This window comes from Apium graveolens, chromosome 3 (assembly GCF_009905375.1).
Source record: "Apium graveolens cultivar Ventura chromosome 3, ASM990537v1, whole genome shotgun sequence".
Lineage (NCBI taxonomy): Eukaryota > Viridiplantae > Streptophyta > Magnoliopsida > Apiales > Apiaceae > Apium > Apium graveolens.
In genome coordinates, this window is record NC_133649.1 from 105,601,080 (window position 1) to 105,628,318 (window position 27,239).

The following is a 27,239-nucleotide window of genomic DNA, read 5'->3' on the forward strand; positions in this document are numbered from 1 at the left end:
GCCTGATTGGATGATTATCAACTATTTCTATAATGGATTGAGTGCTACTTCTAGACCCATGCTTGATGTAACATTAGGAGGAGCCTTGTGGGCTAAGAGCTACAATGAAGCTTATGAACTTATTGAACTAATGGCTGCTAATGAGTACCAGAATCCTTCCCAGAGACTGACTCAGGGAAATGTGGCAGGAATTCTGGAGTTAGATGCAGCAACTGCTATAGCTGTCCAACTTAAGGCTTTGACGATGAAGGTGGACACTTTGGTTAATTATGGAGTTAATCAAATTACTAGTGTCTATGAGCTTTGTGTTGGTGCCCATGAGACTGATCAGTGCATAATTTCTAGTGAATCAGCTCAGTTCGTGAGCAACTTTCAGCATTTGCAGCAACCTGTGCCAGCCAATTATCATCCCGACAACCGTAATCATCCTAATTTCAGTTGGAGCAATGCTTAAAATGCGGTTCAACAGGCTTATCAGCAGTATCCAGCTAAGCAGTACAACCCCCTGGTTTTCAGCAACCGCAATATGCACCAAGACAACAATTCCAGATGCAACAAGCTAATGAAAAATATAAATTAGAGGAGTTGAAGCTTATGTGCAAAAGTCAAGTTGTTTCTATCAAGACCTTGGAAAATCAAATTGGACAAATTGCCAATGCCTTGCTAAATCGTCAACCTGGTATGCTACCTAGTGACAAATTGGACTGTTTTTGTGCATAACATTAGGACCCGAGAACCCCCTGCTAGATTATGACCACTGCCATTTTTAGATAGCTCATGTTACGAGCTTCGTTTTGATATGTAGTTCGTTCGATTCCGATGCACGGTTTAGGAGAAACGACCGTTTCAAGTAACTGCGTTTCGTCCCCTCGCCTTACTTTGAAACATAGGTTAAAGACCAAAAAGGGTTAATTAATGTATGAAACATTTATGGTAAGTGTGTTAGGCAGTTGGTAAGACACTCGCGAAGGAATCGCCTTAAAACTCGTAAAGGTTAAATTATTAAAAATGGTGGAGCCGAGGGTACTCGAGTGACTTAAGAGAATCAGTAAGCGCAAAACAAGCGTTAGAGTCTAAGTTAGTTAAAGTATAGATTTACAAGTGACTTTGGTTTAATTCCAACTTACTTGTTGTTTATAGGTTACCAGACTCGTCCCGAGCCATTCGTAACCCCCAGTCACTCAGGCAAGTTTTCTACCCGTTATACTGTTGTTGTGATGTAAATATATGTATATGCATTATCTTGTGATAAGTGCATGATTGTTATTAGCAAATTTTGTGATATATTGGAGCATGCTGATATGGTATATATGCATGTCTGTTTCGTAATCTTGATATATATCTGTTGATTCAATTGATTCAGTTGATAATACCTATGCTAGAGGATAGCGGTAATTTGCATATACCCTTAGTATAGGGACCCAAAGGTGAAAATATTTTCTAAAACCGGGAGTCGAGGATCCCGAGTAGGTTTTGTATATATGGATATATATATATATATACTTATATATATATATATATATGGTCATAGTTTTCAAAACTATTAATCGAATAAGGCTTATTCGATAACTTTAGCTTTATTTTATTATTGAATATTATTTCGAATATTATTCGAAGGCGTATGACTCCTTTATATTAAATGAATATTATTTTGAATATTCATTCGAGGACTTATGACTCCTTTTATTTTATTATCTAAATATTATTTGAATATTCATTCGAGGGCTTATGACTCAGTTTATATTATTTAATGAATATTATTTGAATATTCATTTGAGGATCTATGACTCCGATTATTTGCTGAGATATATTCTTTATTTTATTAAAGAATAAGGTGTCAATAATCAAACTTATTTTCGATTATTCAAATAAAGATAGTACTTTCATATAAGTATATCTTTGGTTATTTGATATCCATTTCAAGTATAAGTTGTAATACTTCTACTTCAATTATTTTTATAAAGATTATTCTTTATGGGAATATTATTTAAATAATAATATTCAGTCATTTTCTAAATATTCTGGGGACTGATTTACTTCATTAAATCAGCTTTACTCCAAACACTCTATAAAGTGTTTTCAAGTCTTCAAAATGATTTTTAAAAGTTAGAGCGGATCCCAAAACTCATTTTTATATTTAAGATCCTCCTTTCGAAGGGGATTTAAATACTCGCTCAAAACCTGAGGGATCCGGCTCTGTAGTGTGTTTTATATTCGCAACAAGGTTGCTGTTTTGTTAAATGAATCGATTACTTACCCAACACTCGGGAAGTAAAATTCTTGGAACAAGTTAATCCATTAACAAGCATCGCCTGGGAAATATCGGTGAGTTCTCCTTTCCAACTAGATACGACTTCTTGGTGGAGCCGTATCAACAAGTTTCTACTTAGGGAAAGGGGAAACGAGCTTTATGTTTCAGAGTCATGGATTTCATCTGAACTAGGAGTGGCGTAAGTGGTCGAGTGGCGCCGGCCCAGCCTTATTATATTGGCCCAAATGGCCTGGAAGTTCCGCTAAGACGGTCCATTCCTTAGGAGTTCAGTGTTCGGTTGACAAGTAAATCCGACAGGTTCTCCTCTACATGTAGAAAATGGTGGGGTTGCACTACTACGACTGATCATCGTAAGTGGTCTTCCTGGCGCGGCAAACTCCCGTAATGAGTTCATCATCCAATTGGATATTTCTGCAACACTACCCAGAGCACTTCGATAGAAAGGCTACGGTTGGGCGATTGTTGAGTGTTGGCAGGGTCAAGTTTTCAAAATGATGTTTGCATCAAATGAAGTATCTCGTAACTTCATTTTATTTTGATGATATTTTAAAGATTTAATCTATTCAAATCTGGTCTTGTAATCTCATCTATGTGATGAACTTTGGAAACAAATTATAACTTGAATGGTGGTAGTTCAAGTAGTATTTGGAAAAGATATAAGTATATTGGAGTATCTTGTAACTTCATCTTTTAAACTTATATCTAGTAAATGATTATCTTATGCATGACAAAGATTTTCAGAAAAACGTTGAGACAAGGTTAGATATATGAGATCACCTTGCAACGATATTTTTATACAGTTATACACTGGAACTCTGTGTGTATTATGCATGGAAGAGGACTTCCAATATTTTGAAAAGTATATATGTATATATATACTGAATATTTTGCGACTTCATCGCATTAAGATATCATCTTGGTTCATTTCTTTTGACCAAGACCTTCATGAGTACTATGAGAAGGCTCATATATTGTTAATCATTATACATATTATTTTGGTGGGCTTGCCGCTCACCCTTGCTTTCTTCTTTCATCACACAACATCAGATAGACAAGATGAACAGGACCAAGCTCCCAATTCGCGAGCGGATAGGAAACGTTCCGCAGTTTCCTATAGGCGTTGATGTCGTTGTAGCTGAGGTAGGAACTACCAATAGGCTAGGCTTTCAACTTTTGATGTATCAGATTATGTATATTTATGAATTGTAATAATGGCAAAGAAATGTAAATTTATTCAGAAACCTGTTTAAGGTGTATTGGCATATAATTGTGGAATAAAACGACTTGTGATTATTTTTGGATATTCATCTCTGAGACTATAACTTGTGGTGTGTGTGTTTATTGTGGGGTCACAGTATAGAGTAGTTGATTATTTATTAAGATTGGGTGTTATTAAGGGAAATGGAACTCGTGACAACCCGGATCCCCGACCCCGGATTTGGGGGTGTTACACTTTTGTACCACTTTTTCAGCTACAATCTCATTTTCTGGAATTGGAAAAGGTGCAGATGCACCTGCATTCTGAACAGAATCTTCAGAATCTTCATCTTACTGAATTTGGGGGCTCGTGACCCTTCCAGACCTCAATGTGATTGCCTTCAACTGCTCCTTGACTTCCCTCTTGCCTGGATTAGCTTCGGTATTGTAAGGATGAAAACACGCGCTAATATTCACGCAAGTATACGCGATCACAAGTAATATAAAATTATTTCTAGTTCGTTCCCACAGAGACTGGTTAGCTTAATTTCAATCAATGCACTTATGCAACAATGGTATGGTTATTATTGAATGCTAATACGATTAACAAATTAAGATTGTTTATAACTACGATTAACTAAGAGATTATACTAAAGAACATTAACTAAGAGATTAAAAATGATTGATCACTATATAACACAAACATGGGATTCTAACTTCATAACTACTTTATTCAATATCCTCTTTATTCTTAACCTTAGCATGCAATGGTGATGATACTAATCAGATAACACGAAATTGATAAACGCCAACTTTTATTGTGCGAATACCATACTACCAGACATCCACAAAAGAGATAGAAGCTGAATAGAAACCAATTATATTGAGACCCTATATGTCTATAGAATTTGACAACATAACGGTTTAATGCACAAGTTATCTATCATGATTATATAGGGCAAGTAAGATGGTTAAAATTACCTACGAATCATGCATAACAATTATATGAACCTATGCTAGCATGGCAAGTTCTAAACCCCTAAATTCACTTTCACTTCATTAGAGATTAACACACTATCTTATGAGTTCGCGATGCTCATAAGATGAATAAGAACAACCAATACTAGGCTATCATACAATCACCACACACTAAGACATCGAAACAAATTAACTAAAGAAATCCATAAGTAAATCCGCTAGAACCCCACGATAACGATTAGCCCATAATCGGACTCATCATCAACGTGGGTTCCGATGAAAGCATGGTATAATAAACGTAGTCTTTATACCGAATAAATAATAAAACCAAGTACGTTACACAAGAGTATAGTTTCATAAAATAAGAAAACTAGCATCCAAAGTTACAACTTAAAATAAAGAATCATAAGAATAAACTAGATCCTTTTCGCCTTGGTTGAATTGTGTTATACGATCTTCTTACGCCTTCTCCTTAAGCTCTGGTACGTCTTATTATCTAAAACGATCATAAGTTATGTTTATATAGCAGCACATGCAGATTAGACGTCCAACAGATCAAAATCATATTAGAATCAGGTTTTTGTGATCCCGACCTGGCGCGGCCGCGCGCTTCACCAGCGCGGGCGCGCTTCAAATATACATTGCGCGCGGCCGCGCTTCAAATATACATCCCGGTGTGGGCGCACGCTACTACAACGTGGGCGCGCTGACCTTCTGGAAAATCTTCTTTTTCTTGTTTTCTTGGCTGGTTTGAGTTGGCGATCCACTAGCTTTTATTCAAGACACCATCCTAACACCAAATTAGCATCAAAACAATGCCAAATCACCTGAATCCCTGATATAAGCTTGAAATGCAAAAACACTACAAAATATATCAAAAACACAAATAACTTGTGTACAAAACATCAATTCAAGCCTTTATAGAGCATTCTAAGTGGATATAAATACCACTTAACACAGCCCCAAACTTGAACCAATGCTTGTCCTCAAGCATAAACAGACTCAAATAACAAGAAATAAAAATGTATGAATGCAAACTATATGAATGCAACGATCCCCATAGAATAACTTAACCAACCGACAAGCAACATCTTAACAAATGCAGATATTCGCACAAGTTCAATTAAATCTTACAAATCAATTTACAAGCCAGAAACGTGCGTGTGTGCAAATGCTTACAGATATACTATCGCAACTAGATCAACAATCATGACTCACTACTTATCAAGGCAATCTCAAGGTTATAAATAGAATAAAAGTTAAACTAAAAATGACTTATAACACTTCAATTTTTATGTCGGAGTTATACATGGATTCATGCTTTTGTTGCTAACATATAATCAACACAAATATGCTTATTTGATCGTGCAATGAGTGAGGTCCACAAAAGACTTATACAATAATACCCATGTAGCGAGCGTGAGGTTAGTAGATCCCAGACTATAAAAGCCTTAGGTCACTAGGCACAAATTCCCCTAAGAACTTAATAACTCGAGTACTAAAGAGCCCACTCGTGATCAATTATGTATAACACAATTTTTTTCTTTTTTTCACATGATTTCTGAACGAGTGCGTTTCGCTCCAACTTGTTCAACACTAGACTACTCATTTAAAATGAGCCGGCTACTAGCCATTTGACACCTAGCCACAACAACTAGCAATGAAATCCAAATTTTTACTCCAATTTTTAAATATCCATGTTATTATATCATTAAGAGAATATCCTAAATTCTAAATATAAACATGTGATTAAACCTCGACAAACAAACAAACCATGACCATGATCTAGCCTTCAAGCCACCTATAAGATTAGTGAAATTACAATTGTCTCTAGCATGCAAATCAACTCAATAAGACTTAACATCACTAAATACGACATCACTACACTAGCATCAATATCAAAAATCAATCGGTAAAATCATCTAAGGGATCATGTTATAATGCAAATGCATAAAACTATATGCAACAAACTATAACACAAAAAATAAAAAGAAACTACAAAAATAAAAAAACTACTACATGGAAAATATGCAACTATATGAACTAAACTATCATGAACATGCAAACTGTATGCGGCTCATATAATATATAATCCTTAACTACTACCCCCAAACTTAATATATTCATTGTCCTCAATGAAGGTAATAGTAGGGAATCAGGCATATCTACTCAGAGCAGGGTCATCACCCTCAATGGGTGGTGTGTCAGGAGTCTCTAGAGGCAGGTACACAACATCCTCACCGAATACTGGCCACTGGATGTCAACTTCCATGGCTCTGAATGTAGTCCCCAATGCCTGGGTAAGGTCCTGTGCAAACCGACTATGGATGTCATGCATCACATCCATCCTCCTCATCGAGCGCCTATACTGCGCTGAACTCATACCAGCACTGCCCTATGCTTCCTGCTGCTGCTGCTGCTGCTGCGATGGACCGGCCTCTTCACCCAACTGAGCTCTCCAAGCTATTCTACGGGCTTACGAAGAACCACCAGCATACGTCTAATCAGCTGGCCTTCCACCTGGCAGATGGTCATAAGAATAACCAAGCCTCTTAGGATCGGGCTTCCCACCGTACCACTCCTGCATACTCAACAGCGTCGAACTATTGATCGGGGAACTAGGGAGCTTCAGCTGCTCGTGTGTGGGCCAATAAACTCCAACCGCCATACACAGCTTCGTCATAATGGACGTATAGGGTATAGAACTCATAGTACTCCCTCGCAAGAACATCTGAATACCCTGATAAATCACCATCCCGAGATCCACATAGTCTCCCTGAAGAATCCCCCACAAAAAAATGTGCACGCTCCACAGTAACATCATGTACGTGAAAAGATGGCATGATGTTGGCACATATAAAAGAATTCCATGTACGTGCAAACCTGTTCATGCACGAGACAAGGAAAGTGGCATACTCGTTCGTGCCCTTCTTGAACTTACAGTGAGTCTCAGGCACACACATGGTAGCAAAAATCAAATCCAAGTTATTATCATCCCTCGTCTTCTCATTCCAGTTCTCCTGCTCTGGCCTCCTCTCGGGCTGCTCAATCACCCTCCTCTCGGGCTGCTCAGCACTATAGTCCACCGTCATCCCCCTCACCACAGTAAAACCATTCTTTTGCGCCTTTGCATTCGCGTAGAACTTGTGAACCACACTCATGGGCACAGTAGCAGGTGTCTCGCAAAAAGCAAGCCAGCCCATCTTCAAGATCATCTCCAATAACTTACCATCCCTCCCCGATGGCAGAAAACCTCGCTCCTTGGTTATAGGCTTCGAAAGCAGCCTCGCATACTCTGCCTCGACCTCGGGAGTTAAAAACCTGGGCCTCACACCACCCACACTCGAAGAATCAGTGGTGTTACTAACTTGGGTTCGTTGTCTTTTGGGTGCCATTGAGATTGAATAAGTTGAGAGAAAAGATAAGTGTGTAAGAGAGATTTGTGTTTGAGAATTTGAGAAGTGATGGAGAAGTTTATGTATAAGTGTGTGTATATATAGGAATTTGGAGAGAATTAGTTATGAAAAGGAAGTGGAAATTGATTATGGGAATAATGGGGTGATGGAAATTGATTTGGAGAGGGAAATATGGGATGTGGGAGAGTAAAAATCGGGTAGGAATTGATTTTGTCTTCAAATTCCTGATTTTATGCTTTTATTATTTTTCAGCACCAGGGACCCAGTGCGATCGCGTGCTATCCTAGCACCGGCGCGCCATTGATAAGTGGCATTTTATACCACTTAGAACGTCTTATAATGGCTTGAATTGATGTCTTGAAATCAAGTATTTTGTGTATTTGATGCGTTTTTCTAGTGTTTGTGCATTTCAGGGTATAACTTGCGTTTATGGGGATATTTCATTAGGAATAAGCCTAGGGGAGTGCTTGGCATTGCAAGTGGAAAGTTAGGAGCAGAACACAACAGAAAGCGGGAGCAGAATAAAGTTTTTTCCAGTAAGATGCTGTGCGCCCGCTCAGCCTGGCTGGGCGGCCGCTCAGGAAGCTGGGCGCCCGCTCAGGATTGCTGGGCGGCCGCTCAGGGGCGTAAATTAAAATACTGATTTTTAGACTCCTGATTCTGTTGGACTTCTGACTTCTGAGATGGCTGGGTCTTGTGGGGCTTCTATATAAGTAGTTTTCAGAGACATTTTACATATAAATCATGGTATCAATCAAGGAGCAAGGAGAGAAAGAAGAAGACCATTTTAGCACATCGCAACGAAGAAGAGGAAGCATACATTTTCTTGTGATTCTTTTATTCGTTGTATCAGTGGATGCTAGTTTTCTTTACTTTGAACCTTATTACTCTTGTGACGTACTCTGGTTTTAATAAGTATTTTTATTAGTTTATCTTGTGTGTTATTATCATGTTTTCATATGAACCCATGGTGACGATGAGTTCTATCATGGGCTAATCGTGATCATGGGGTCGTAACGGATTTACTATGGAATTCTTTAGTTAGTTGTTTAATATCTTAGTGTATGATGATTGTATGATATCTACTATAGGTTGCGCTTATTTGTCTTATGTGCGTCGCGAACATATAAGATAGGGAGTTAATCTCTTGTGAAGCGACGGTGGATCTTGAGGTTTAGAACTTGCCATGCTAGCATAGGTTCATGTATGTGTATGCATGATTAGTGGGTAACTCTAACCGTTTTACTTGCCCTGTATAATCAAAAGGAATAACTTGTGCTTAAATCGTTATATTGTCAAATTCTGTAGACATATAGGGTCTCAACATAATTGATGCCTATTCAACTTCTATCTTAATTGTGGATGTTTGGTAGAATGGTATTGGTACAATGAAAGTTGGCTTTTATCAGTTTCGTGTTGTTCGATTAATATCATCACCGTTACATGCTAAGGGTAATAACAATAACTATTGAAGGAAGTAGTAATGAAGTTATGATCTCATGTGTGTTTAATATTGTTAATTCAAGTGTCAATTAAGTGCTTAATTCTCGTAGTTAATTATAGTTAATAATTAGTTAATCAAATCTACGTGTTATTGTCTTAACATTGAGAAGTAATCATACATTGGTGAGTAAGTGATAATTGAACATAATTAGTCCGAGTCTCTGTGGGAACGAACTAGAAATTATTCTATATTACTTGCGAACGCGTATACTTGCATGAATTATTAGCGCGTGTTTTGTGCTTAACAAGTTTTTGGCGCCGTTGCTGGGGACTCGGCGTATTTGTTTAGTTTATGTACTTACCATCAGTGGTCATTAGGACTCATTGATTAAGATGTGTTACTTATTATTTCTGGTTGTGTTTCAGGTACTTTAGCGAGCGTTTACGCAAACACGTTCTCGTAGTCGTAAGAGGACTTTAGATACGGATGAGGAGACAGACTCAGTTCTTGATATTCCGGAGAAGATAGATTTTGAAGATTCGGATAAAGAGAGTGAGCAGAAAGAACCAATAATCATGGGTGATCGTATAGTTTTGGCAGATCCAGCTCTTATGGACTTTTCTCGGCCTAAATTTGATGATATTCAATCAAGCATCCTTCATCCGGCTATTCAGGCTAAACTTTTGAAATCAAGTCGGGCACTTTTCAGATGGTGCAGAATTCTGTTTCTTTTGGAGGTGCTGCGACTGAAGACCCCAACATGCACATCAGGAATTTTGTCTAGATCTGTAGTACTTTCAAATATAATGATGTGACTGATGAGACTATCAAGCTGAGGCTTTTCCCATTCTCTCTGAGGGATAAAGCTAAGGACTGGTTACATTCTGAACCAGCTGGGTCCATCACTACTTGGCAAGATCTTGCGCATAAGTTTCTAGTGAAGTTCTATCCAATGGCGAAGACTGCAGCTATGAGGAGTGCTCTTACTCAGTTTGCACAACAACCAACTGAATCTATGTGCGAAGCTTGGGAGCGCTACAAGGAGATGTTGAGAAAGTATCCACATCATGGTATGCCTGACTGGATGGTGATCACTGGTTTCTATAATGGTTTGGGGGCCCAATCTCGGCCAATGCTCGATGCAGCAGCTGTAGGCGCCTTGTGGGCCAAAATCTATACTGAGGCGTATAATCTTATTGAAACTATGGCTACAAATGAGCATCAAAACCCAACTCAAAGGATGATGCCTTGGAAGGTAGCAGGTATTCTGGAAGTTGATGCAGCTACAGCTATTGCAGCGCAGCTCCAAGCGCTGTCTTTGAAGGTCGATTCTTTAGCCACCTATGGAGTCAATCAGATAGCTATGGTCTGTAAGCTTTGTGTAGGTTCTCATGCTACGGATTAGTGTTCTCTTGTGAATGAATCTGTTCAGTATGTGAACAATTATCAGCGATCGCAGCAGCCTGTGCTAGCTACCTATCATCCTAACAACAGAAATCATCCCAATTTCAGCTGGAGAAATACTCAGAATGCTATTCAGCAACCATATCAGCAAGGCGTGAGTAAACAGTTTAATCCACCTGGATTCCAGCAACCATAACATTATGCTCAAAGGCAATCATATCCTCAACAAGAAGGTGCTGCTCCACCTTCTAATGTTGATTTCGAGGAGCTCAAGCTGTTGTGCAAAAGTCAGGCTATTTCTATCAAGACCTTGGAAAATCAAATCGGTCAAATAGCCGATGCAATGCTCAATCATCAACCTGGCACACTTCCCAGCAATACTGAAGTGCTAGGCAGGAAGGAAGCTAAAGAGAAAGTTAAAGCTATTACCTTAAGGTCTGGAAAAGTTGTTGATGCTGAAAAAGCGAAAGACGGAGAAGCTGAAGTTGTTGTTGAAGAAGAGAAGCAAAAGGAGAAAGCGGTGAAACCAAGGAAGACTACTGTTGAACACACTCTGCCTGAGGGTAATACAGGGGAGAAAGAGCTCTATCCTCCACCACATTTCCCTAAGAGATTGCAACAACAAAAGCTGGATAAGCAGTTCGGTAAGTTTCTGGAGGTGTTTAAGAAACTTCACATCAACATACCTTTCGCTGAGGCTCTGGAGCAAATGCGTAGTTATGCAAAATTCATGAAGAGTATTCTTTCAAGGAAGGTGAAACTGGATGACCTCAAGACCGTTGCTTTAACGGAAGAGTGCAGTGCTGTGCTGTAATAAAAACTACCTCAAAAGCTTAAAGATCCAGGTAGCTTCATCATTCCTTGCACCATTGGCAAGTTGTCTTTCGACAAATGCCTGTGCAATTTGGGAGCAAGCATCAATCTGATGCCATTGTCTATCTTAAAAAAGTTGAATTTTCCTGATCCAAAGCCCACCTACATGTCTTTACAATTGGCTGATCGTTCTATTACATACCCACGAGGCATAGTGGAAGACGTGTTAGTAAAGGTGGATAAGCTCTTCTTCCCTGCAGACATTGTCATTTTGGATTTCGAGGAAGATAAGAAGATTCTCATAATCTTGGGAAGACCTTTCTTGGCTACAGGTCGTACCTTGATAGATGTGTAGAAAGGTGAACTTACTATGAGGGTGCAGGATCAGGATATGACATTCAATATATTCAAAGCGATGAAATTCCCTACAGAAGATGAGGAGTGTTTAAAGGTGGATTTGATTGATTCTGCGGTCACTTCAGAACTTGATCATATGCTAATGTCTGATACCTTAGAAAAGGCCTTAGTGGGGAAGTTTGACAGTGATGATGAGGATGGCAATGAGCAACTACAATATCTAAATGCTTCTCCTTGGAGGCGAAAGCTAGACATGCCATTTGAATCTCTTGGTACTTCTGATCTTAAGAATGCTGAAGGAAAGCTCAAACCATCTATTGAGGAAGCACCTACTTTGGAGCTTAAACCATTGACTGAACACTTGAGTTATGCCTTTTTAGGTGATGCATCTACTTTACATGTTATTATTGCATCTGACCTTTCAGGTAGTGAGGAGGACAAGCTCTTGAGGATCTTAAGAGAATTCAAATCGGCTATCGGATGGACTATAGCAGATATCAAGGGGATCATCCCTTCGTACTGCATGCATAAAATTCTTCTAGAGGAAGGTAGTAAGCCGAATGTTGAGCAACAATGATAACTTAATCCTATCATGAAAGAAGTGGTGAAGAAAGAAATTCTGAAGTGCTGGATGCAGGAATCATATATCCTATTTCAGACAGTTCTTGGGTGAGCTCCGTGCAATGTGTACCTAAGAAAGGAGATATTACTGTGGTAGCAAATGAGAAGAACGAGCTCATCCTCACTCGAACAGTCACAGGATGGAGGGTATGAATGGATTACAGAAAGTTGAACAAAGCCACGAGAAAGGATCACTTCCCTCTTCCATTTATTGATCAGATGCTTGACAGGTTGGCTGGTCATAAGTATTATTGTCTTCTGGATGGCTACTCGGGGTATAATCAGATTTGCATTGCACCAGAAGATCAAGAAAAGACTACCTTCACTTGTCCATTCGGCACGTTTGCTTTTCGCAGAGTATCATTTGGCTTATGTGGTGCACCGACCACTTTTCAGAAATGTATGAAGGCTATATTCTCTGATATGATTGGAAATAATGTCGAAGTGTTCATGGACGACTTCTCCGTCTTTGGAAATTCGTATGATGAATGTTTGAATAATCTTCGTTCGGTGCTCAAAAGGTGTGTGGAAATTAATTTGGTGCTCAATTGGGAAAAATGTCACTTTATGGTGCGTGAAGGCATAATTCTTAGGCATAAGGTCTCTAGCAAGGGTCTAGAGGTGGACAAAGCCAAGGTGGGAGTTATTGAAAATCTTCCACCACTTATTTCTGTGAAAGGAATCCGTAGTTTTCTTGGTCATGCGGGTTTTTATAGGCGTTTCATCAAGGACTTCTCGAAGATATCTAAGCCATTGTGCAACTTGCTCGGGAAAGATGTGCCTTTCAAATTTGATGATGAATTCTTGGCAGCATTCGAGACTCTCAAGAAGAATTTGGTAACTGCACCAGTTATTACGACACCTGATTGGACAGAGCCTTTTGAGATGATGTGTGATGCGAGTGATTATGTGGTGGGAGCAGTTCTTGGGCAACGCAAGAATAATCTTTTTTCATGTGGTCTAGTATGCTAGTAAGACTCTAAACGGAGCTCAAATGAACTACACCACTACTGAGAAGGAGCTCTTGGCTATAGTCTTTGGTTTTGAAATTTTTTGATCTTATCTGCTTGGGACAAAGGTGACAGTATTCACTGATCATGCTGCCATTCACTATTTGGTCTCAAAGAAGGATTCGAAGCCAAGACTTATTCGTTGGGTGCTCTTGCTACATGAATTTGAGTTAGAGATCAAGGATCAAAAAGGTATTGAGAATCAAGTAGCTGACCATCTCTCTAGATTGGAGAATCCCGATTCTACTTCACATGATAAGACATTGAACAACGAATCTTTTCCGGATGAGCAGTTGTTCGCAGTTCAGGAGGAAGAGCCATGGTTTGCAGATATTGTGAACTATCTTGTCAGCAATATAATGCCTCCTAATATGAATGTGGCTCAAAAGAAGAATTTCTACATGAGGTGAAGTGGTACATGTGGGATGAACCATATTTGTTTAGACAAGGAGCTGACCAGATCATCAGGAGATGTATCCCATTATGTGAGACGGAGGGGATATTACGAGACTTCCATTCCACATTTTATGGTGGATATTATGGTGGTGAAAAGACAACAGCTCGTATTCTGCAAGTAGGTTTTTTCTGGCCTACTTTGTTTAAAGGTGCACATCAGTTCGTTTTAAGGTGTGTTCGTTGCCAAAGAGTGGGGAATCTTACGAGGAAGGATGAGATGCTGTTAAATGTGATGCTTGAAGTTGAGGTCTTTGATGTTTGGGGAATCGATTTCATGGGACCATTTATCTCGTCCTGCAATAATCAGTACATCTTGCTGGCAGTCGATTATGTTTCAAAATGGGTAGAAGTCAAGGCTCTACTGACGAATGATGCAAAGGTAGTGTTGAATTTTCTTCATAAGCATATTTTTACAAGGTTTGGAATGCCACGAGTAATCATAAGTGATGAAGGGTCGCACTTCTGTAATCGTAAGTTCACTTTTATGATGCAGCGCTACAATGTGAATCATCGTGTTGCTACTGCCTATCATCCACAAATGAATGGTCAAGCTGAAGTGTCTGATAGAGATATCAAGCGCATTCTAGATAAAGTTGTTTGTCCGTCAAGGAAGGATTGGTCTTTAAAGCTCGATGAAGCTGTTTGGGCTTACAGAACAGCATACAAGACTCCACTTGGGATGTCCCCGTTTTAACTTGTTTATGGTAAGGGATGTCGTTTACCTGCGGAGCTTGAGCATAAGGCTTATTGGGCGTTGAAGAAGTTGAACCTTGATCTAGATGCAGCTGGGAAGAAGTGAATGCTTCAGTTAAATGAACTTGATGAATTTCGACTTCAAGCATACGAGAACAACAAAATGTACAAGGAAAAAGTGAAAAGATGGCACGACAGGACGCTATCCCCTAAGTCATTCGTGCTGGGGCAATAAGTTATTTTATTCAACTCTCGTCTCCGATTTTTTCTTTGAAAGTTGAAATCAAGGTGGTCTGGACCTTTTATTGTCAAAACTGTATTTCCACATGGAGCGGTGGAGACTTTTGAGAATGATCCGGGCCAAGCATTCAAGGTTAATGGTCAACATTTGAAGCATTACTATGGGGACATGGCAAACCGGGAAGTGGTTAGTATTATTTTATTGTCAACTTGATCAAAGTACTCTACGTCAAGCTAATGACGTAAAAGAAGCGCTTCTTGGGAGGCAACCCAAGATTTGTTACTATAGGAACCCTTAGAAGTTAGTAACCTATCCAAAACCACAAAAAAATCAGAAAAATTTGGGCAAGAAAATTTTTTTCCAGGGACCCTCTGGGCGCCCGCTCAGCTTTGCTGGTCGGCCGCTCACGATGCTGGGCGGCTGCTCAGGACCCGTCTGCCAGATTCTTTTTTCCTTGTAAAAAAATTCCAAAAAATCAGAAAAAAACCAAAACCAAATAAAAACCCACGATTTCTTTTCCCACAACCCACGTTTTATCTCCCATAAACCCCACTCCTACTCAATTTTTAACCCTAATTCTTACCATATATATACACAACTCCTCCATATACACTCCCATATACTTTCAACTTCAAAACTCTCTCCTACACTCAAAACACAACTCTTAAACACTTTTTCTCAGTTTCAATGGCACCTAAGAGATTCCGAATTATTGATAGCAGCAGCACCGTTCCTACTGCTGATTCTTCGAGGGGAACTGCTGCGAGACCTCGTTTGTTTGATAGGACTTCTGAGGAGGAGTATACTAGGCTTCTGGCTAATCCGATTTTGAAGGAGAGGGGATTCTTACCATCGGGGAGGGATTGTGAGTTATTGCCGATGATTGCTGAAAAGGGGTGGATTTCTTTTTGTGAGTCGTCAGAGACGGTTCCGATGAGCGTGGTTCACGAGTTTTATACGAATGCAAAGGCTGAAAAGAATGGGTTTACTGTTGTTCGTGGGCTTACTGTGGATTATCATCCTGAGGCGATTCACCGTGTGATTGGACAGCGACAGCGGAAGCCCACATAGGAGAATTGGAATGAGAGGACCCCCGAAGACTTTGATTTGGATTTGATTTGTGCTACTCTCTGTCAGCCGGGCACGGTATGGAGGTTCAAGACTAGTTCTAACGAGTATCGTTCTTTTCCAGCGATTGCGATGAATAGGTATGCCCGTGCATGGAATGCCTTGATAAGGGGCATTTTATACCACTTAGAACGTCTTAAAATGGCTTAAATTGGTGTCTTGAAATCAAGTATTTTGTGTATTTGATGCGTTTTTCTAGTGTTTATGCATTTCAGGGTATTAGTTGCATTTCGGAGGAGGAATCATCAAGAATAAGCTTTGGCATGTGTTCACCATTGCGAGAGGAAAAGAACGGGTAGATTACGGCGAAGAAACGGAGCAAACCTGGAAATTTTCCAGTAGGGTCCTGCGCGCCCGCGCAGCAATGCTGAGCGGCCGCGCAGCAGCCCTGCGCGCCCGCGCAGAAATGCTGAGCGGCCGCGCAGGGTCGGGGAAAAAGATATATTATTTTAGACTTCTACTTCTGTTTGGCTTCCAACTTCTATGTAATCTGAGTTTTATGGGACTATTATATAAGTAGATTTGAGACGTTTTTCACAGAGTATTAAGAGGAGATTATGTTTTAGATTGTGTTTTGCAAGAAGCGAAGGAGATAAGGAAGAAGACCGATTTAGCACACAGCAACGAAGAGGAAGCATATATTCTTGTGATTCTTGTTTCGTTGTAACGTTGGATGCTAGTTTTCTTGCTTTGACTTATTTACTCTTGTGACGTACTCTGTTTTAATATAATCAGTTTAGTTGTTATTATCTTGTGTTTGTTATCATGATTTCATATGAACCCATGATGGCGATAAGTTCTATTATGGGCTAATCGTGATCATGGGGTTGCAATGGATTTATTATGGAATTCTTTAGTTAATTGTTTAATACTTTAGTATGTGATGATTGCATGATATCTAGTATTGGTTGTGCGTATTCGTCTTATGTGCGTCGCGAACATATAAGATAGGGTGTTAATCTTTTGTGAAGCGACGGTGGATCTTGAGATTTAGAACTTGCCATGCTAGCATAGGTTCATGTACATTGTGCATGATTAGTGGGTAACTCTAACAGTTTTATTTGCCCTATGTAATCAAAAGGAATAACTTGTGCTTAAATCGTCGTGTTGTCAATTTCTGTAGACATATAGGAACTCAACATAATTGATGACTATTCAACTTCTATCTTAATTGTGGATGTTTGGTAGAATGGTATTAGTACAATGAAAGTTGGCTTTTATCAGTTTCGTGTTATTCGATTAATATCATCACTGTCACATGCTAAAGGTAATAACTATGGCTATAGAAGGAAGTAATAATGAAGTTGTGATCTCATGAGTGTTTTATTATTGATAAATTGAAGTGTTAGTTAAGTGGTTAATTAAGTAGTTAATTATAGTTAATATTTAATCAACAATTTTAAGTGTTATTATCTTAACATTGAGAAGTAATCATACATTGGTGAGTGAGTTAAATTAGACAATAAATTAGTCTGAGTCTCTGAGGGAACGAACTAGAAAGTATTCTATATTACTTGCGAATGCGTATACTTGCGTGAATATTAGTGCGTGATTTCGTCCTAACAAGTTTTTGGCGCCGCTGCCGGGGACTCGGCGTATTTGTTTAGTTTATGTACTTACCATCATTGGTCATTAGGACTCAGTGATTAGGACGTAGTAGTTAATTACTCTTTTCGGTTGTATTTCAGGTACTTTAGCAAGCGTTTATGCAAACTCGTTCTCGTGCTCGCAAGAGGACCTTAGATACAGCTGAAGGAAAAGACGAAGTTCTTGATACACCGGAGAAGTTAGATTTTGAGGATTCGGATTCAGGAACTGAGCAAAAAGAACCAGTAAACATGGGAGATCGTATTGTTCAAGCTGATCCAGCTCTTATGGATTTTTCTCGGCCTAAAATTGATGACATTCAGTCAAGCATCCTTCATCCAGCTATTCAAGCTAACACCTTTGAAATCAAGCCGGGCACTATTCAGATGGTGCAGAATTTTGTTTCTTTTGGAGGAGCGGCAACTGAAGACCCCAACATGCACATAAGGAATTTTGTCGAGATCTGCAGCACTTTTAAGTATATTGGCGTGACTGATGAGGCTATCAAGTTGAGGCTTTTCCCATTCTCACTGAGGGATAAAGCTAAAGACTGGTTACATTCTGAACCAGCTGGGTCCATCACTACGTGGCAAGATCTGGCGTAAAAGTTTCTGGTGAAGTTTTATCCAATGGCAAAGACTGCTGCTATGAGGAGTGCTCTTACTCAGTTTGCGCAGCAACCTACAGAATCTATGTGCGAGGCTTGGGAACGCTACAAGGAAATGTTGAGAAAATGTCCACATCATGGAATGCCGGATTGGATGGTAATCACTGGTTTTTATAATGGTTTGGGGGCCCAATCTCGGCCCATGCTCGATGCAGCAGCTGGAGGCGCCTTATGGGCTAAAAGCTATACTGAGGCGTACAATCTTATTGAGACGATGGCTGCAAATGAGCATCAAAACCCAACTCAGAGGATGACATCAGGCAAGGTAGTAGGTATTCTGGAAGTTGATGCAGCCACCGCTATTGCAGCCCAGCTCCAAGCGCTATCAATGAAGGTTGATTCTTTGGCTACGTATGGAGTTAATCAAATAGCTATGGTTTGTGAGCTTTGTGCAGGTTCTCATGCTACGGATCAGTGTTCTCTTGTCCACGAATCTGTTCAGTATGTGAATAATTATTAGTGACAACAGCAGCCTGTGCCAGCGACTTATCATCCTAATAACAGAAATCATCCAAATTTCAGCTGGGGAAATAATCAGAATGCTATTCAGCCACCATATCAGCAAGGAGTGAGTAAACAGTTTAACCCACCTGGATTCCAGCAACCACAGCAGTATGCTACAAGACAATCATATCCTCAACAGGGAAGTGCAGCTGCACCTACTAGTGCTGATTTTGAGGAACTTAAGCTGTTGTGCAAGAGTCAGGCGGTTTCTATCAAGACCTTGGAAAATCAAATTGGTCAATTAGCCAATGCAGTGCTCAATCATCAACCTGGCACTCTTCCCAGTGACACGGAAGTACCAGGCAGGAAGGAAGCTAAAGAGCAAGTCAAGGCTATTACCTTGAGGTCTGGAAAAGTAGCTGATGCTGAAAAGGCAAAAGAAGTCGAAGCTGAAGTTAGAGATGAAGAACCTAAGCAAAGGGAGAAAGCGGCGGAACCAAGGAAGACTACTGTTGAACACACTCTGCCTGAGGCTAATACAGGGGAGAAACAACTCTATCCTCCACCACCTTTTCCTAAGAGATTGCAGCAACAAAAGCTGGATAGACAGTTCGGGAAGTTTCTGGAGGTGTTCAAGAAACTTCACATCAATATACCTTTCGCTGAGGCTCTGGAACAAATGCCTAGTTATGCGAAGTTTATGAAGACTATTCTTTCAAGGAAGGTGAAACTGGATGACCTTGAAACCGTTGCTCTCACGGAAGAATGCAGCGCGGTTCTGCAACAAAAGTTACCATCAAAACTGAAAGATCCAGGAATCTTCACCATTCCTTGCACCATTGGCAATCTAACTTTTGACAAGTGCCTTTGTGATTTGGGAGCAAGCATTAATCTGATGCCGTTGTCGATCTTTAAAAAACTGGATCTGCCTGATCCAAAACCCACATACATGTCACTACAATTGGCGGACCGTTCCATTACTTACCCAAGGGGCATAGTTGAGGATATGCTCGTCAAGGTGGATAAGCTCTTCTTTCCTGCTGATTTTGTTATTTTGGATTTTGAGGAAGATAAGAAGATTCCCATAATCTTGGGGAGGCCTTTCTTGGCTACTGGCCGTACCTTGATAGATGTGCAAAAAGGGGAACTTACTATGCGGGTTCAAGATCAGGATGTGACCTTCAACGTATTCAAGGCAATGAAATTCCCTACAGAAGATGAGGAGTGCTTAAAAGTGGATGTGATTGATTCTGCGGTTACTTCGGAACTCGATCACATGCTAATGTCTGATGCATTGGAAAAGGCCTTAGTGGGGGAATTTGACAGTGATGATGAAGATAGCAACGAGCAATTACAATATCTGAACGCTTCTCCCTGGAAGCAAAAGCTGGATATACCATTTGAATCTCTTGATACTTCTAACCTTAAGAATGCTGAAGGGAAGCTCAAACCATCAATAGAGGAAGCACCTACCTTGGAGCTTAAACCATTACCTGAGCACTTGAGGTATGCTTTTTTAGGTGATTCATCTACGTTACCTGTTATTATTTCAGCTGACCTTTCAGGTAGTGAGGAAGACAAGCTCTTAAGGATTTTGAGAGAATTCAAATCGGCTATAGGATGGACCATAGCAGACATCAAGGGGATAAGTCCTTCATATTATATGCATAAAATTCTGTTAGAGGAAGGTAGTAAGCCAACTGTGGAACAGCAGCGAAGACTGAACCCGATCATGAAGGAGGTGGTGAAGAAAGAAATTCTGAAATGGCTAGATGCAGGCATCATTTATCCTATTTCTGACAGCTCGTGGGTGAGCCCCGTGCAATGTGTACCTAAGAAAGGAGGTATCACTGTGGTCGCAAATGAAAAGAATGAGCTCATCCCTACTCGAACAGTTACAGGATGGAGAGTATGCATGGATTATAGAAAATTGAACAAAGCCACAAGGAAGGATCACTTCCCTCTCCCATTCATTGATCAAATGCTTGATAGATTGGCGGGACATGAGTATTTTTGTCTTCTGGATGGGTATTCCGGGTATAATCAGATTTGTATTACACCAGAGGATCAGGAAAAGACTACCTTCACTTGTCCATTTGGCACATTTGCTTTTCGTAGAGTTTCGTTTGGGTTATGTGGCGCCCCGACCACCTTTCAGAGATGTATGATGGCTATATTCTCTGACATGATTGGAAATAACGTCGAAGTGTTCATGGATGACTTCTCCATCTTTGGACACTCATATGATGAATGTTTGAATAATCTGCGCGCCGTACTCAAAAGATGCGTGGAAACTAATTTGGTGCTTAATTGGGAGAAATGTCATTTTATGGTGCGTGAAGGCATTATCCTTGGGCATAAGGTCTCTAGCAAAGGTCTGGAGGTGGACAAGGCCAAGGTGGGAGTCATTGAAAATCTTCCCCCACCTAATTCGGTGAAAGGAATCCGTAGTTTTCTCGGTCATGCGAGTTTTTATCGGCGATTCATCAAGGACTTTTCAAAGATATCTAAGCCGTTGTGCAATTTACTTGAGAAAGATGTGCCTTTCAAATTTGATGATGAATGTTTGGCAGCATTCGAGACTCTCAAGGAGAGTTTGATCACGACACCAGTTATTACAGCACCAGATTGGACAAAACCGTTTGAGATGATGTGTGATGCGAGTGACTATGCGGTAGGTGCAGTTCTGGGACAGCGCAAGAAAAATCTCTTCCATGTGGTCTACTATGCGAGTAAGACTTTAAATGGGGCCCAAATGAACTACACCACTACTGAGAAGGAGCTTTTGGCTATAGTCTTTGGCTTTGAGAAATTTCGATCTTATCTGCTTGGTGCGAAAGTGACAGTATTCACTGATCATGCAGCTATTCGCTATTTGGTTTCTAAGAAGGATTCGAAGCCGAGACTCATTCGTTGGGTGCTTTTACTTCAAGAATTTGAGTTAGAGATCAAAGATAGAAAAGGTACCGAGAATCAAGTAGCTAACCATCTCTCTAGGTTGGAGAATCCCGATTCTACTTCACAAGATAGGACGTTAATCAATGAATCTTTTCCGGATGAGCAGTTGTTTGCAATTCAGGAGGAAGAACCATGGTTTGCAGATATTGTAAACTATCTTGTCAGCAATATAATGCCTCCTAATTTGACATCCGCGCAAAAGAAGAAGTTTCTGCATGAGGTGAAGTGGTATATGTGGGATAAACCATATTTGTTTAGACAGGGAGCTGACCAGATCATCAGGAGATGTATCCCGTTCTGTGAGACGGAGGGGATATTACGAGACTGCCATTCCACGGTTTATGGTGGACACTATGGAGGTGAGAAGACGGCAGCTCGTATTCTGCAAGCAGGTTTTTTCTGGCCCACCTTGTTCAAGGATGCTCATCAGTTTGTTTTAAGGTGTGATCGTTGCCAAAGAGTGGGAAATTTGTCAAGAAAGGATGAGATGCCATTAAATGTGATGCTTGAAGTCGAGGTCTTTGATGTATGGGGAATCGATTTCATGGGGCCTTTTATCTCGTCTTGCAATAATCAGTACATCTTGCTGGCAGTCGATTATATCTCAAAACGGGTCGAAGTTAAAGCTTTACCGACAAATGATGCAAAGGCAGTGCTAAATTTTCTTCATAAGCAAATTTTCACAAGGTTTGGAACACCTCGGGTAATCATAAGTGATGAAGGATCGCATTTTTGCAACCGTAAGTTCACTTCTATGATGCAGCGTTATAATGTGAATCATCGAGTAGCTACTGCCTATCACCCGCAAACAAATGGTCAAGCGGAAGTGTCTAACAGAGAGATAAAGCGCATTCTAGAAAAGGTTGTTTATCCGTCAAGGAAGGATTGGTCTTTAAAGCTCGATGAAGCTGTTTGGGCTTACAGAACAGCATACAAAACTCCACTTGGGATGTCACCGTTTCAGTTGGTGTATAGTAAGGGATGTCATCTACCGGCGGAGCTTGAGCATAAGGCCTACTGGGCATTGAAGAAATTGAACCTGGATTTAGATGCAGCTGGTAAGAAAAGAATGCTTCAGCTTAATGAACTTGATGAATTTCGACTTCAAGCATACGAGAATAACAAAATGTATAAGGAAAAGGTGAAGAGGTGGCACGATAGGAAGCTACATCCTAAGTTATTTGTGCCAGGGTAACAAGTTCTGTTATTCAACTCTCGGCTCCGACTTTTTCCTGGGAAGTTGAAATCAAGGTGGTCTGGACCTTTTATTGTCAAAACTGTGTTTCCACACGGAGCGGTGGAAATTTTTGAGAATGATTCGGACCAAGCATTCAAGGTTAACGGTCAGCGGTTGAAGCACTACTATGGGGACATGGCAAACCGAGAGGTGATTAGTGCCATTTTGTTGACTACGTGAGAAAGGTACGGAATGTCAAGCTAATGACGAAAAAGAAGCGCTGCGTGGGAGGCAACCCATGAATTGTTGTTACAGGAACCCTTAGAAGTTAATAACCTATCCAAAAACACAAAAAAATCAGAAAACAGGGGCTGAAAAATTTTTTTTCCAGAGACCCTCTGCGCGCCCGCGCAGCTATGCTGAGCGGCCGCGCAGCTTTCTGCGCGCCCGCGCAGAAATGCTGAGCGGCCGCGCAGGGGTCGAGTTCCAGAAATTTTTTTTACAGTTCAGAAAAAAAAAACAAAAACACAAAAAACCATTACAGCCCATAAACCCACGAATTCTTTTCCCATTACCCCATGATTTTATCCCTCAACCCCACTCCTAATCTAATTTAACCTACTCCACACCCTATATATACATACACCTATCCTACATATCTCCCACAACTTCCTACACTTAAACCCTCTCATAAATATCAAAAAAAAATCAGTTCTTACACACTTTTATTCACAAATCAATGGCACCCAAGAGAGCACGCACTATTGACAGCAGCAGCACAGTTCCTACTGCTGATTCATCAAGGGGTACTGCTGCAAGGCCTCGGTTAACTGACAGAGCCGCGGAGGAGGAGTACACTAGGCTATTGGGGAAGCCGATTCTGAAGGAGAGGGGGTTTTTACCATCAGGGAGGGATGGTGAGTTGTTGCCCATGATTGCAGAGAAAGGGTGGATAGCTTTTTGTGAGTCACCCGAAGCAGTACCGATGAGTGTTGTTCGCGAGTTCTACGCGAATGCGAAGGCTGAAAAGAATGGGTTTTCTGTAGTTCGTGGGCTGATGGTTGATTATCATCCTGCGGCGATTCGCCGTGTGATTGGACAGCGAGAGAGGAAGCCCGAGGAGGAGAACTGGAATGAAGAGACTGCTGAGGATTTTGACTTGGATTTGATTTGTGCGACTCTCTGTCGACCGGGCACGGTTTGGAACCGCAGTCCAGCCAATAATGAGTATCGTCACTTTCCGGCGATCGCCATGAACAGGTATGCCCGTGCATGGAATGCATTTATATGTGCTAATATTTTGCCTTCTTCACATGCACACGAGGTCACAGTTGAGAGAGCACAGTTGTTGTGGGGAATTCTGAATGAGGAATACTATGTGGACCTTGGTGAGTTTATCTACCAAGGAATTCTGAAGTTTTTGAGGGGAGCAAAGCATATGAACATCCCTTATGCATCCACGGTTACGAAGCTATGCCGAGCAGTAGGAGTGAACTGGCCGGCTCATGAGCAGTTGCAGTTGCCAGCAGCTCCGATAGATTCTGGCACTCTGAATGGGATGCAGGAGTGGACCGGTGATGAGCCTGAGGAGCATGGGCTGGGTTATCGTCTTCCAGGAGGGCGTCCAGCACGAGGTGCTACTATGGCTAGGCCAGGGCGTGGTGAGGCTGGTTCTTCGAGAGCTCAGGAGGGTGCTGGGATGGGTGATGCCCAGTATAGGAGGCTTTCACGGCGGATGGATGCCATGTATGAGACGCAGAGCAGGTTTGCTCAGGAGCTCACCCTTGCGTTAGGGACTGCTTTTCGAGGCCTTGGAGCTAATATCCAGTGGCCAGTTTTTGGTGAGGACTCTGCATACCCGCCGCCTGATACTCCACCCACTGAGGGTGATGATGATGATGACTCCGAGTAGGTATACCCTGTGTTCCTTTCTACTACCTTCACTGGGGACAGTAAAGATTTTAAGTTTGGGGGTGGTAGTTAAGGAATATTTTGTGTGTGTCATATAGCTGCATATTCATGATAGTTAGTTCATATAGTTGCATAATTTTTGCCATATAGTTTTTTTTTATATAGCTTTAGTTGTTTGTCAAATTATATAGCTCATGCATATACCATGATCCCTTTTGCAATGATTTATCGACTGAATTGTGATATTGATGCGAGTGTAGTGATAGCATTAAAGTGATATTAAGTTGTGTAGGTTGATATGCATGCTAGAAGCACTTGTATTGTCACTAAGTCTTAGAGAATGCTTAAGGACTAGATTGTTGTTATGATCTGATTATTTTCGAGGATAATCTATTTATTATGCTTAGAATTTGATAATAGGTTCTTAGTGGTAAAGGCATGAAAAAAAGAAAAAAAAATGGAGTAAAAATGGAATTTGTTGCTAGTTGTGGCTAGGCGTCAAATGGCTAGTAGCCGGCTCGCATGTTATGCGAGTAGTCTAGGGTTGAGCAAGATGGAGCGAAACGCACTTGCTCAGAGAAAAAAAAAAAAAAATTTTTTTTTGCGTAATTGATCAAGAGTGGGCTCTTTGGTATTCGAGTTATTAAGTTCTTAGGGGACTTTGTGCCTAGTGACCTAAGGCTTTTAGAGTCTGGGATCCGCTAACCTAACGCTCGTTACATGGATACCATTGTATAAGTATTTTGTGGACCTCACTCATTGCACGGTCAAATAAGCATTTGAGTTGTAAATAAAAAGCACGATTCCGTAGTAAGCTCCAGAGTTCTTGTAGTGTTGTATATCACTTTGTGCCTAGAATTTTTATTCTTTGTATAATCATAGGATTGCCTTGAGGATAGTCTAGTCATAGTAATTGGTCTAGTTCCAAAGCATATCTGTTAAGCATTTGCACACACCACGTTTCTGGCGGTATGTCCGTTTGCATGAGTTTCTTGATCTTTACTGTCTAACTGCATTCGTTGAGACGTGACAATTTGGTTGGTTAATTGTAGTAAGGGGGATCGTTGCATTTTCATATAGATTGCATTCATGCATATTTTTATTTGTTTTTGAGTCTGTGACGCTTGAGGACAAGCATCGATTTAAGTTTGGGGGTGTGATAAGTGGCATTTTATACCACTTAAAACGTCTTAAAATGGCTTAAATTGGTGTCTTGAAATCAAGTATTTTGTGTATTTGATGCGTTTTTCTAGTGTTTATGCATTTCAGGGTATTAGTTGCATTTCGGAGGAGGAATCATCAAGAATAAGCTTTGGCATGTGTTCACCATTGCGAGAGGAAAAGAACGGGTAGATTACGGCGAAGAAACGGAGCAAACCTGGAAATTTTCCAGTAGGGTCCTGCGCGCCCGCGCAGCAATGCTGAGCGGCCGCGCAGCAGCCCTGCGCGCCCGCGCAGAAATGCTGAGCGGCCGCCCAGGGTCGGGGAAAAAGATATATTATTTTAGACTTCTACTTCTGTTTGGCTTCCAACTTCTATGTAATCTGAGTTTTATGGGACTATTATATAAGTAGATTTGAGACGTTTTTCACAGAGTATTAAGAGGAGATTATGTTTTAGATTGTGTTTTGCAAGAAGCGAAGGAGATAAGGAAGAAGACCGATTTAGCACACAGCAACGAAGAGGAAGCATATATTCTTGTGATTCTTGTTTTGTTGTAATATTGCATGCTAGTTTTCTTGCTTTGACTTATTTACTCTTGTGACGTACTCTGTTTTAATATAATCAGTTTAGTTGTTATTATCTTGTGCTTGTTATCATGATTTCATATGAACCCATGATGGCGATAAGTTCTATTATGGGCTAATCGTGATCATGGGGTTGCAACGGATTTATTATGGAATTCTTTAGTTAATTGTTTAATACTTTAGTATGTGATGATTGCATGATATCTAGTATTGGTTGTGCGTATTCGTCTTATGTGCGTCGCGAACATATAAGATAGGGTGTTAATCTTTTGTGAAGCGACGGTGGATCTTGAGATTTAGAACTTGCCATGCTAGCATAGGTTCATGTACATTGTGCATGATTAGTGGGTAACTCTAACAGTTTTATTTGCCCTATGTAATCAAAAGGAATAACTTGTGCTTAAATCGTTGTGTTGTCAATTTCTGTAGACATATAGGAACTCAACATAATTGATGACTATTCAACTTCTATCTTAATTGTGGATGTTTGGTAGAATGGTATTAGTACAATGAAAGTTGGCTTTTATCAGTTTCGTGTTATTCGATTAATATCATCACTGTCACATGCTAAAGGTAATAACTATGGCTATAGAAGGAAGTAATAATGAAGTTGTGATCTCATGAGTGTTTTATTATTGATAAATTGAAGTGTTAGTTAAGTGGTTAATTAAGTAGTTAATTATAGTTAATATTTAATCAACAATTTTAAGTGTTATT

At 40.4% G+C, this 27,239-nt stretch overlaps 2 non-coding genes and 1 pseudogene across 2 annotated transcripts; 1 reads left to right on the forward strand and 2 right to left on the reverse strand.

The window, feature by feature from the left end:
- The first annotated feature begins 6,844 nt into the window (after positions 1 to 6,844).
- LOC141714506 (uncharacterized) overlaps positions 6,845 to 27,239 on the forward strand; it is a 185,792-nt pseudogene continuing 165,397 nt past the window's right edge.
- On the reverse strand, positions 10,275 to 10,381 carry LOC141716033 (small nucleolar RNA R71). Its single transcript, XR_012572767.1, has one exon. It is a non-coding gene; the product is annotated as a small nucleolar RNA R71 (small nucleolar RNA).
- LOC141715658 (small nucleolar RNA R71) lies at positions 18,262 to 18,368 on the reverse strand. Its single transcript, XR_012572412.1, has one exon. It is a non-coding gene; the product is annotated as a small nucleolar RNA R71 (small nucleolar RNA).